A 13,747-nucleotide genomic window follows, 5' to 3' on the forward strand; every position below is an offset into this window, starting at 1 on the left:
GGCTGCCCAGCACAATGTAGGCTACGTGTGATGGTACTATGATTCCCCTCCCCATAGCCACACTAGTTCTCACTGAGCTAGCATACGCCTCCATAGCAGTATAGCCATGGTAGCACAAACTCACCTGAACCCAGCTCCGCTGTGCCTCCAACACCACGAGCCAGGCTACCACGGCTATACTGCAATTTATACTCGCACGGGCTCAATGAGAGCTAGCACGGGTGTGTGTACGTGAGCTGAGAAGGCACACCCCCCACTCACAGACATAATGGTAGACATATAAGTAGCTTTGCACAGTAGTAGAGCAGGAAGGGGGCATGCCTAGTCTCTGGATTTATGTCTGAAATATGGAATAAAAACGTGACACTGAAACAATTGGCTAAAACTGACTGTAGATCTCAGGGTTTCATTGACGCCACATATCAAGAGAGCTGTAGCTGTCTCTTCCTTTTAAAAGCTTACGACTCAGAACGCAGGTGCTCTGATAGGCCGCCCAGATGTGTTTGGGAAGTTTCTTGGTGCTGTTAGGCATATTACAGCAGAGACAGAAGCTGTGTGCAAAACAGTCTTAGGCTACAAAGAAACTAGTGAAATGGGGCAGCTATGCTGAAGAACTAGCTTAGAGTTCCTGATGTCACGTGTGCAAAATATGTGGGCTCAAAACAGTAGTGACAACACTGGTTATTTACAGACCTTGAAATCTGTCTGGATCCCTTTCAGAAATGTCCTTTTAAAAAATGTTTTGTAAATGACATTCTCATGTGCCCTTAACCTGTATAAAGAAATCACTCTTCAGAAAACAAGCCACTCCAATTTGAATACACCTTACAGTTGTATTGAATGGCAAACTGTAATCATGAGGAAAAAACAGGGGTATTATCTTTCTGAAATGTCTTGTCTTCCAGCAGTTATTATAATGTAACTTTACAAGCACATATACCTCTGTCAATTTCAATCAACTCCAAAACTCACACAGAGTCTTTTTAACCTTCTCAATAGATTTGTCAATCACGACACTTTATGTAACACTCCTAAATGTCTGGAATAAAAGCAGATGCATTTAAAAGATTTGACTCTAGCTTGGTTAGTATCCGTATCATACATATGATACATGTCTGTTTTAATTCAGCAGGGATTTGTGGAGCACAAAAATATATGCGTTCTGTTCGTTGTCGTATGCTAACCACATTTGATTCTAAAATGTACTGTCCGTTTGTGTGTGTTTTCTTCTGCCCCTGCTGGATGAACTAAGACTCTCTCTCTCGCTCTCTGCATATGTGTGTGTACGCACGCACCATATCGGCACCCACTGAATATCCCAGGCAAGAAAGCAACATTTTTCACAGGTGCATCCAGAAATGTTTTCAGAGTTTATTAATGTGGAAAAAATAAAACAATAGTGCCTTTATTGATTCTTATGGGAATTTAGTCTTCCCTGCTTAGTCCTGTAAAAAGCAATGGCTGCCTATTGATGCATTCAGTAATGCATCCAACCAAGTTCAGAAATTAATTCAGATGACTGTTTACGTGTCATTTAACTCTAATTATTTGAGAGGGTTTGAGTTAATCTTTTAAAAAACCCTTTAACCTGATGGCTCAGTTAGTAAAATAATAACATTCACGCCCTAAACAATTACTTTGAATGTGATTTTTTCCCAGCACTTATGAGGTGAATCATTACCTAGATTTTCAGGGATGTAGATTCTTTCTCAATTTGTGTTAAGAGCAAAAGGCCGTAACTTGGGGTGGAATTCACCCCTGTATAGGGTCAGTGCAAGGCCCACTTGAGCCCCTTGTTTTGGGACTTATGTGGTGTCTGGGCCTTGTAATTTCCTGTTACAGGTTAGTAGCCAAGATCTCCTATTCTACAGGGAATGGAGAACAATGTATACAAAATCAGTGCCCTCTCCCCCTCGCACAATGGCTCATAAGGTGTGTTTGTGGAATTAGACACAGCCCATAACAAATTCTATCTTGTTACGTGCCACAAAGAGAAGCTAACCCCACCTCTCTCTCTTTAAACTGTGTAAGGAAAAGAACTGGAGATGAGACCGTGGTTACTGTGCGTGACCATGCCTCTAATGCCATGGGACACCAATGCTTCTATCTGCATGTAGGATCTTATATAACCTTTGGGTGGGCTAGAGTTTATTTAATTGCCCTTTTCCTAGTACCTAAAAACAATTCCCATTGAAAAGCACATGGAGACCTGGAATTCAATCATTGAGGATTTTCAGCAAGGATTTCACAGGGGCAACCGCCCCACAATCAAGTCCAAAAAGAACAAAAGGAATTCACTTAATTCTTAGGGACCAACTTTATAAAATCTTATGATAAAGAAACATAAATAATAATAATAACAACTATGACTTAATTTCTACAACATAACATGGCTACTTTATAATCCATGTACATTATCTTCACAGTTGTCCATAAACATAAATAAAGAAAACAAGTTAAATCTAAACAGGTCAGTCCCCACAGAAACACAGTGAGAGGAAGCTCAGAGTTCCCAGAAGCATAGGTTGAGTTCACTTGAGTCTCATTTACAGTCTTTGATCACCAAACTCTATAGCAGTGATACTCAGACGGTGGGTCATGAGCCCCAGGTGGCTCTTTAATGTGTTTCCTGCAGCTCTTTGCAGCACGTGATATTAAACCACTGCATGATTTAATTATTAACCAATCTAAGTTATTAACCAATCAGGATGCTTTTACGGTGTTATTAACCAATTGTAGTTGATAAAATTGTTCAGTCATTGTTAAAGGACACAATGAATTCACACAACTGTGGCTCTTTGGAGTAATGCTGAGTGCTAATTTGGCTCCGGAACCATTGAGGTCGGCGTATCACTGATCTATACTGTCTGCTGAGTCAAAAGCAACATCTTCCCTCCACTTGCTCGCAGAACTCTTCAGCTGGAATCCATGCAAAACTTTTCCTCCTTCCCTACTGACATCACTCAGTTAGCCACTCAGCTAACTAATTAACCAACCACTCGGTTAAGTATATCGATTTTTTAAAAACAAGCCCTGCTGCAAAATGGCCTTTTGTAAAGCAGCTGCCCTGACTAGTTGTCCTCGCGGAGTCTGTCTGAGTCCAGCAACAGGGAACCTACTGAGCATGCCCAAATCTGCCACACCCAATTCCAGAACCTTCTGCATGTGGAGTGCTAATTGTGCATCTGCCTAGCAACAGTGAGCCAGATCCAACTCATTCCTTCCCCCTTTCTCTATAGATCTCTTCAACAAATATTCCCCGTTAGGCACATGGGTTACACTTGCACCTTAGCAATACACAAACACATTTTAGCCATACTGGCAGAGTTAGCGTGGTACAACCCACCGAGTGTGGATGGAGTTATGCCAATATAGCTTATTACCATAGAGGAATAAACTAATCCCTCCATGCTGCCTGGTTCCTCTATTTCTAAGTGCCGCTTTGACTGCCTGGTAATCACGCTCTCTGCTGCTACCATGTTTCATGTACTGTGTGCTGGGCAATAACATGAGAGGCCGCCATGCTTGTAAATCTAAACTGGTTCGTTATTACAAGAATTATTTACAAAGATCTGACTTCACCAAGCACTCAAGCCATGTGCATGCAGACTAGCTTCCTGCTGTCTCCTCCAAACTGTTCCCTCCTGCAACCTGGGCACTCCCTTCAAGTTCCATGCAGGTTGCTACATGGGTCTGTCTGTAGGTACATGCTGATCTGACTAATTTGGTTAAAAAAAAGTCTCACGCCGTAACCAGCGTAGTTATACTGGTACAAACACTGTGTGCAGGCCAGGCCTTAGATGTCAGAGGTGAAAAAGACCAATTAGCATTTGGCTAGGGCAGGGCACGGTTTGCAGATTGTCCACTGCTGCATTCTGATTGACTGGTCAGGCCTTTCTGATGATGACACAGCCTTGCATCAATCCCAGTGGAGATCTCATCACATAAAGACCCTGGCACAGAAAAAATCCCTATGCCCTTTATTGTCAGTGAAGGAGGAGAGGAAAAGTTCATGAGGGAGAGGGAAGGACAAAGACAAGGCAGCCTATGAGGCGAATGGCGGGGGGGGGACACGACAGCAGTTGAGGTGAGGGGCTGAAGAAACACACGTGACCACTTAAGATGCCCTTCTCCCAACGTGCCAAGCTGCCCCAGCAGACACAATCTGAGGCCCTTTGGACCACTTTTAACCCACACTCTAGTGAAGGAGCTAAACTGGGAGCTGCTCAATAGCACAAACTATTCTTAGATAAGACCGTGAGTGAAAAGTAGCTCCTAGGCCTGAATCTCTGCCTAGCAGAGCAGCAGGGTTGCTGGGCTCAAAAAGGCTGAGGGATGGGTATGGAGAGTCCAAGGAACGTTAAAGAAAGGCGCAAACACCTTAGCAAAGCACCTCGCTCTTCACTGCTGTTTCCTGTTGGTTGGGCCTTCGTCTCACAGTGGAAGGGCACAGAGCAATGAGCCTCTACCAGGGTGTACATCAGAAGGCCCATGGTGCACTTCTCAAGTGATTAAGGGCCCCAGGCTCACCCAGCACCTGTACCTGTAACCGATTAATGCAGCCCCAAGGAGCTTACATATTAGTCCATCCCCCGAGAATGCAGGGTTAGCTCCCATTTGTATATTTCCAAGGGCTTTGCCCACTGCGTTTTTAAGCAGCTCAAGTCAAGGGGTTCCCACCACTTCTCTTGGGAGACATTATTCCACAGCCCAAGCATCTTTAACTGTCAGTCCCAGGCACAGGGGAACTTAGTTGAACAGCTCAGCTACAGGACAACACCTCTAACAATGCAGCACCCCCTAGTGCCACACGACAATCTCAGCATCTGGCCCGTGTGCGTGGCTCAGAGACAAGTGAACTACTCACGCTGCCATCTAGCCATATTCTTAGCTGAAAGAAAGAAAGATCGGGGGGGAAAAATAACCAAACAAAACAAACCACCCTGCATCCCATATTGATGGAGAGTGTCAATAGCTAAATTAAGCATCACTGGCATTTAAAAAAAGAACAATTCAGGAGAACATTTCCACTGCTAGCAGGTTTCGTTTTAAATCATCTTTTCTCTGCACAGCCAAAATGGTGGGCCTGAGCAAAGCTGACAGTGTCCCTACAAAGACAACAACAGCGTGTTTTAATAAATAATCAATACATCTAATGAAATAATATTTTAAAAAGCTATTCTCACAAAAAGAACCTGCAAGTTTTTAACACTGTGTGGCTCAAACTATGGCAAAGGTTGTGGTGCACCTTCTTTGAATCCAGCCCCTCTTGTCTCAACTATATGGCTGCACAGTGTAACCCCCACTGACCTGTCTCCTGCTTTACACCAATATAGCTTAGCTCAGCAGCTGCCCTCCTCCCCTTTCTAAATCCAAGTTTCTAAAGGTATTCGTGATAATTAGGTGCTCTGCTATGAGATAAACCCAGCTAGATCCAAAACAACCCTGACCTGCGGCAGCAGTCAAAGAAGTGAGCAATGTTAGGACCCATTAGGAAAGGAATAAATAATAAGACACTAAATAGCATAATGCCACGGTATAAATCCATGGTACACCCACACCTTGAACACTGTGTGCAGTTCTGATCGACCCATCTCAAAAAAGCTATATTAGAATTGGAAAAGGTACAGAGAAGGAGAACAAAAATGGTTAGGGATATGGAACAGCTTCCATATGAGGAGAGATTAATAAGACTGGGACTTTTCAGCTTGAAAAGAGACGACTAATGGGGGATATGACAGAGGTCTATAAAATCATGAATGGCGTGGAGAAAGTGAATAAGGAAGAGTTATTTACCCCGTCACATAACACACGAACCAGGGGCATCCACATAAATTAGTAGGCAGCAGGTTTAAACACACAGTCAACCTTTCTGGATTCCATCCTTTCCTCCCAGTTACACCCCACTGACCCTCCCCTAAGCAAACCCCGGCATCATCCTTTCTGTTTAGACCCTGCAGCACCTTGTAGAGGGCTGTCCCTCCCTGGTCCAGGCACAGAGCTGCAGGATCAGCAGGCAGGTCCTAACCTACCTGTCCCTGTCTGTGCCTGGTGAGAGCCATGCTGGTAGTTTATCCTGTGCTATCTCTAACTTGAGGGGGGGGGGGGATTCACCTCCCTGTCATCCCACTCCCCCTGTGTTGTTCCATCCCTGTTTGTTTGTTTAGTGTTGTTGAGCCTTGTTGATTACATGGCTCATTCTGAGAGCCTCTGGGAAGACACCTGTCCCAGACCTAAGCAGACAGCTCTCAGGCCCCTGGGCTGAGCCCCTAGGTCAGTAAGACAGAACTAAAGCTGGGGGGGGGGCGAAGGGGCGGGTGGGGGAGAAGGGAGGGCACAGGAGGTCATTGGTGTGTGAACACTCACACGGACAGAGCGAGGCGTTTAGTAACCTGATCTCAGAGCAAATTCCGCCGTCCCTGCTCAAAGCAAAGCAGGGCCTGAGGGGGGGGGCGGAGGTGTGTGTCGGGCGGGGGGGGCGGGGGAGGGCTTTCTGTCTCTCCAGGGCAAGACACTAAGGAGAGGCAACGACAGGTAAATACAAACCAGGCCTAGTGGTGCCACTCTCACCAGAGCTGCCCCGTGGCCCAAAGACCAGCAACACTCCAGGGACAGCGAAGCTGCAGGATTCAGTCAAGCCAATAAAAATCAGGGCAGGGAATCCCATTCATATCCCCCCCCACCACCACCACCACCACCAGCTTCAAGGCACGAGACAGCAGTAAGGGACTTGGACTCTGGCAAGAGCTGCACTGCCATGGACCTGGGTGTTTTCAGCAGGCCTGGGGGACCAAGCAGAAAAGCTCAGAGTCAAACTTTCCTGGAGTTTTAGAGCATTGAGGCCTGGGCGTTTGGCTCGGTCTGTTGTAGCACTCGGGGCCAGCTGCAAAATGTGGAGCCAAACTTTCCCAGAGGCTTTAGCCACCATGGCCCAGAGTCTCAAAGAACTTTAGGCCCCTGACTCCCATCGGCCTGTGTCTCCCCCACTTTTCTGGCCCAGGAGAATAAAACCACTTCCTTCCCAGGTGTCATTGTTTGGAAATCTAACCTGAGATGGCACAAATTCCTCCTGCTTCGGCATTCACCCCCCACCCCAGTGGAAATATCACACGGCCCTATTTGGGGATCTGAGAGTAACTGACCCTACAGGGCTTTTAATGATGTGATGAAGGGGCAGTTCCTGCTAAGTAAAAAGCTCTGTTAACACAGCAACTTCCACCCTGCGATTCCCCAGGCCTAGAGCAACTCCCTTTTATCAGCCATTCAAGGGTACTTACAAGGAAAATGGAAGGCTCTCCCTCGACATTCAATACCTGGCGCAGGTGTGAAGAGTCGCTAAACCATAAACCCCCCTCGCATACCTGCCATACCTGTGCTGTCTGCCCTGAGACACACAACGGGCGAACACCAGCTGTTTCTGAGCCCCTGTCCTCGCTAAGTGGGTTTCCGTCGCTGCGTGATGAGTGTCAATAACATGAATATGTTAGGACTTAAAATCAGAGGAGACCAAAAGGTCTGGCTAAGGCCCTCTTTGTGGTGTAACCCGACAAAGGGGCACTTGTTTCATGAGATGGCTATCTCACTAATAGCTTCTTTCTTTGCCGGAGAGACAAAGGAAAGGATATGGCTGAAAACACCACCAGAAAGGAGCTAAAGGAGCCACTATACAACGAGCCGCGTTTCCAGCTTCATGCATATCACAAGCAGGTGGATCTGCCTGCATGTCACATCTCAGCTGGTTCGATTATTTTCCAATAGCATTGGGACTAATTCAGCCACCTAAAACTTGGGGGTGAGCTCTGGGCTACCAAAGGCACCACACAGATACTGCAGGCAGGGACACCCCAGAAGTGCCAAAAGGAAATAAAATTGCCATTCGCAACTTCAAGGCTGGAGTGGGCGTAGACCCCCAGCTTGCAGGAAGCACAGGGCCTTTTGAATCTCCTTTAGGGCTTATTAGTATGGGGCCTAGTGCTGAGCAGACTCGATCCCAGCTGCTAGGACAGGGGTATATAAACTCACTAGCCATTTCAATGGGCCAGCTCTTCAGCTGCCTTCCAGGGCGTGGTGCCCCGTTACACCCGCTGAGGTATATTTAAGGTATAGAAATGTGACAAGGTGGGCTTGTCAGGTGTGCACGCATGCATACACACGCACACTTGCGCTGGTTTAACTACAATCAGTTTTTAAATCTAGTTAGTTGAACTGGGGCAAACGCTCTTGTGGACACACTGGAATCTGTTTACCGGGGTTTTGTCGCTCTAGTTTACATTGGCAAGGAACCAGTTTAAAAACACACCTTTACGTAAACTGATGTAACTTTGTGTGTAGACTGAGCCTGTGTATGTCAGCGGAGGGATGAGGGTTGTGTGTATGAGAGAGGGTGGGGGGGTGCAGGAAAGGAGAGCATTATTACTTAGATTGTAGGCTTTTTAGGGCAGCCTCTTTGGTGTGTGTTTGTACATCACCTAGCACAATGAAGTTCTAATTTTGGCTGAGGCCTCTAGCTGCTAACGCAAAACACTTTAATTTACTACTAATAATGGGGCCCATGAGCAGAGCGATGACATTGTCCAAACAAAAGCACTAAAAACAGATTTAATTTCCTCCTCTCCAATTAGAACAGTTTAGTCACTGCAGCCTTCACATTTAAGGCGAGGGTGGAGGTGTTTGTCATTTTTGGCCTCCTGTGGAAAAGATGGACTGTCAATAGCTCAGGTGCAAAGGAAAAAGCATGTGCCCAGGTGTGCTTCTTCTTTGAGGCCTAAAAGTCCGCCTGGAAAGTATTTTTCTTTTAAATCTTTTTTCCCCTCTGATTTTTGACAGAAATTTGGGCCTTCTCTAGCTTGTTTTTCCTGGCTGACACTACAGATGAGTCAGGACCTACTAGAGCTGCAAGTACTAAGGAAGTGGAACCAGAGGATCTGGGAGAAGGGACAAGATTTTCGGTCAGAGAGTTTAAACCATTCGTCTGAGCCTTTTTGTTAATATCTGTTAAACTCAAATGCCTGACCAACTGTTGGGAGAAATTGCATCGTTGTGAAAAATTCTGCACTTGCTCCCCTTTCAGTTAGGCCTCAGAAAGCTCACAGGCGACATCGCTGGGCTTGCCAAGGCAACCACCAGACAAAGAAGGCATCTACCTGCTGTTCCTTCTCCTCGACAGTTGAAAAAGGCTCACCTAAAAAATGACTGACCCTTCATGAGTGTGCCGCTCTCCCAACGAAAGCCAGCATGTCTGTTCTACTGTGAGCTGCGCCAGTACCACAAGCAGGATTTAGTGTGAGGAGTTGTCAGCAGTGCTGCAGAAACTCAGAGCATGTTTGTCTCTGGCTGGGCGTCTGTAGGACCTACTCTAGCAAGAGAGCCTGGTCTCACTGCAACAGCTGTTTGGATGCACGCACACGGTCCCAGATCCAAAGAGCTTACAACAAAAACAGAAGTGTAATTATCCCCACGGTACAGACCCAGAGAGACTAATGTCCAGAGCCACAAAGGTATTTAGGCACCTAGCTCCCACCGATTTGCAAGGAGTCTGTGGCAATGCCAGGGATTGAATTCAGATCTTCTGAGTTCCATTCCAGTGCATTCACCGCAAGACCATCCTTCCTTCCCGGCTGGCTTTAAAATGGATCATGTAAAAGCTACCCCTACTCTCCCAGCCTAGTGCCCGCCCACTCACCATTAGAACTGATTTGTGTTACACAGGCCTTAAGTTACACGAGCTTGTAACAGCCCCAAGGTGCCAAAGAGCTAGCTCAGGACTGATACACCACAGTTCGGTCCTGAGACCATCTCCCCGCCCCCTTTTAGGTAGCCACGCCCCTCTTCCCTCTCCACTGACAGGGCGGTGACTATAAGGCATGGTAGACACCGTGTAGGAGCACACTTAGCTGGAGTGGTCCGTACTAGGCCACTTAATGAGCTGATGCCGCCAAAGTACGCCAATGAGCACCAGTTGGGTCCTCTAGTCTTCACTGTAATGTACGTGAAAGGGCTGCCTCTCAATAGTAACCGACAAAGGAAGAAAGTAGGTAACCCAGGGACAAGAACAATCTCTCCAGGATTTGGCTACACCCAATAGATCACGTTCTTCAGCTTCCATGGGCCACTCAGTCCTTGGCCTTTCAACAGGCCAAAAAGGTGGCCAGCTACTGCCCATTATGGTGGTAGGGTTTGATGCAAGGCATGGATTGCAGCCACCAAGCAGTCTTGGCAGTTCCTGTCAACCAGGGACACCGTCCAGCCACTGACCGAGCGGTGAAAGCCTCTGTCATCCATTACCAAGCCTCTGAGTCTGTCCCAGGGACATGGCACTTTCACGCTAAACACCCCGCCCCCACAATCTGCTGGCTGCTGAGTCGGCAGCGTCTCTGCGGTTAGCCAGTAACCCAGCTACTCTCACTAGCCGGGAAGCTCCCACTTGCTGCTTTGCAGTGCCTTGGTGCCTGTGCAAACAAAACCAGAGGCTGGGAACAGTGGCCCAGCCTCCCGAAGCTCCATGATTCCCAACAGGTCGAGAAACCATACAGGGAAACAGCATGGGTGGGGTGGGGGTGTTGGAGGGAGAGAAGCATAGACATGGTCATTGTTAATCGCATTTAACGATGCATGACAGTGCAGGATAACTTTAACCACCTTCCCCCTGCCTCCCAAGGGCCAGGTCAAGGTTCCCATGTAAACCTGATTCGAATCTGGTGTTTCTCCAAATTCCCAGGTCCTAAATCTTCATTGAGTGGCTCCCAAGCATCCCTCTCTCCAAACTTCTGTGGCACCCGGGTCCCTAATCTGTCTCTCCAAATTCCCCAGCTGCAAGGCAGGGGGTCTCATCTCTGGGATCTCACCACTTAGTCTTGCAACCAGAACTTTGGCATCGCCTGGCCACAGAGTGCTTAGTAATTGCAAACTGCAAGCGGCATCACCTGACCGCTGAGTACGTCAGCCTCCATCCTTACCATTGGCATCACCTGATCACTGAGCACTTAGTCCTGCAACTTTAACTCTGGCATCACCTGACTGCTGATCACTTAGTCATTGCAGCCTTAATGGTCACTTGAAGAATGTTTTTAATGGAATATTCATAGGTATAGGGGAGAGAGACTGACTAGTCACGGTCCCACGACCCTTTAGCCTTGGACCTTGCCTTCTCAATAGCTCCTAAGAAGAGCGTTCCCTGTCTTTGCCGGTGCTGGCCCATTCACCTAGCCCAGTAGAACAGGGTCTGGCAGAGCATGTACAGCCCAGCTAATGGGGCCCACCCCACTCAGTCGGGCAGCCTGGCCTCTTCCTGCCTTGAACTTAATGCTGTCATCGGCGGCTGTGGAAAGTGAGTGTGGAATGAGTGTGAAATGCTCCAGCACCAGCAGTCTGCACCCATGGCCCTGGCCGTTGTGTCTCCTCTCCCACTCTGCACAGGTGTAAATGCCAGGTTAAGTTACAAGCCAGCCCCACTGTGTACATCCCGCATTCTTCACAGGGATCACTGACATTACGTGTATGTTATATGCACCTCCCCAGCACGTGCCATTTTCCAGTATGTCTCCTCCCTCCTGGCATATGGCATGCTAAAGTGAGGGCAGCACAAATTATGGGGCCAGATCCTGAGCTGGTGTCAGGCAGTGGAGTGCCACATAACTCCACTGTTTGGCACCAGTGGAAGATCTGGTAGGTTAGGCTCATTGGGCCGGATTCACCTCTCAGTTGCACTGGTGCAAATGACGAGTAACTTCAGTGAAGCAAGTGAAGATGCAGTAATGTAAACCCAGCTTCAGCGAGGGGTGAAACAGGCCCCGGGGAACGCAAATCTCAAGCCAGGTTTGCGTGAAACTCAGCTCAGGCGAGCTAGCTAGAGACACCATCATATCCTTGGAGTTTACTGAGGTGGGGGGTTCTCATCCATCGCTGATGCCACAGAGCAGTTGTCCAGGTTATTCAGTGCAGCGGAGGGATGGGGAGATGAGAAAGGATGGGGGAATCCAGGGCTGATGAGCCTGTGTACCCTGGAGATACCAGGGCTTGTTCCTACCAGCTGGGCTGCCTGGTGAGAATTCTGCACACATCCACACCCCGCCCCACTCACTGTCACGCAGAGGAGCTGTTAGCTGCCCTGTCTCACACAGTAGCTGCTAACCACAGTGCTGTCACTCATGCTGGCATTGCCAGGATAAACAGCATTCAGCTCTGATCTGCAGCAGAGTTTCACTGCATTTCCGTGGCATTGCAAACATTGCTGCATGGCGGTGATGCCAGGGACAGGCCTAAAAGCCTGGGTCAGAACCAGCAGGATGTGCGGGCCCTTCCCCTCTCAGCGCTGCTACAATGAGAAGAGTCACTTTCTGTTTTAATCCTGAGCCCCCACAGCAGTGCAGACTTTTGGGGGTCATCCCTGTTACACTCAACAAGACTTCCCCATACAGTGGGCCCTACGCAGCGCCTCCGGCCTGTTTCAACCCTAGGGTATCTCAGCATCCATTGCTCATTCAGCCCTCATCCTCTGGTGGCAAGCGCCTGATGGAACAATGGGGCGTTGTGAGCTGGACTCCCTGCCCATTAAGAATGTGACGGAAACCACCAACTTCTTTCGCTGAGCGATGGTGGACAGTCACTCTCCATAGGGAACCTCACTGTTCCCAGTACCAGCAAGGCCTGGGCGCGGAGATTCCTGCCAGACAAAGGCCACATTAACTGGTCTACAACCTCACTGAATGCAGGGAAGAAAGGCAGCTGCCGGGGGGCCCCAGAAAGTGAAGCACCAATGAAGCGGTCAGCAAACCAGAGGGATAGGGGCCTGAGGGCAGGAGCAGAAGCATGGGCAGAACCTCTGCAATCGTTGTGAGGCAGCAAACCTGGAACCAGAGTTAAGAGTTAAGAGTTAGCTTCCTACTGCATCCCTGGAATTATGGCGGAAGGGAATCACCCCTTTTTCTGCCTGCAAACCAACCCCAATTCCTCCCCCATGGTTGTTGTCTGCAAGGATTCACCCCTTCTTGTCAGACTCTGGGCGGTTCACATCAACTGTTTGCTGCGCTAGGTCACTTTGTGTTGGTTCTGCTCTCTGATTGGACAATTACCACTTTTTTAGACTGGGCGAATAACAAATAGCAAATGACGAGTATCTGCTAGCGAGCCTTAGGCGAATCATTCGCTGGTAAAAGCCTCCAGATCCACAGGTATTTTCACAACTGGCCGAGACCAAGAGTTTTACAGGATTTACTTTTTAAAAGACCTCGATAGCAAAGCTGGACAAAATTTTTCATTAAAAAAAATTGTTTTTCAAAAAATGCAGTTTCAGCCAAATTGAGACAGTCAAGACCACTTGGTTTTGCCCAATTTTTTGATGTTTCAACAAGAACGATTGGAAATGAAAGGACACAATCGTTTTTGTTTTGGCTTGGTATTTGAAAAGTAAAATGAAAACAAAACATTCATTTGAAATGAGCTAAAACTTTCCATTTCACCCCCAGAAATCTAAATCTGCCCCAGAAATTTTGGAATGCAATCATTTTGCCTGGAATTTTTCAAGGAAAACATAAAATTGGATTTTTCAATCAGCTCTAATTTACCTCATGCCTAGAAGATCCAGAATCATAATGAAAATTACTAAAAAATGACCAAGCACTTTAGAAGAGATATAAACTCCCCATGCTTCAGGGCATGATAGAACCACTATCCAGGGCTAATTAAAAATATCCCCACAGGCAGAGTATTCCACAACTGTGGAGTACTTACACCTTTCTCGGAAACATCT

This window comes from Caretta caretta, chromosome 4, assembly GCF_965140235.1.
Source record: "Caretta caretta isolate rCarCar2 chromosome 4, rCarCar1.hap1, whole genome shotgun sequence".
Classification (NCBI taxonomy): Eukaryota; Metazoa; Chordata; order Testudines; family Cheloniidae; genus Caretta; species Caretta caretta.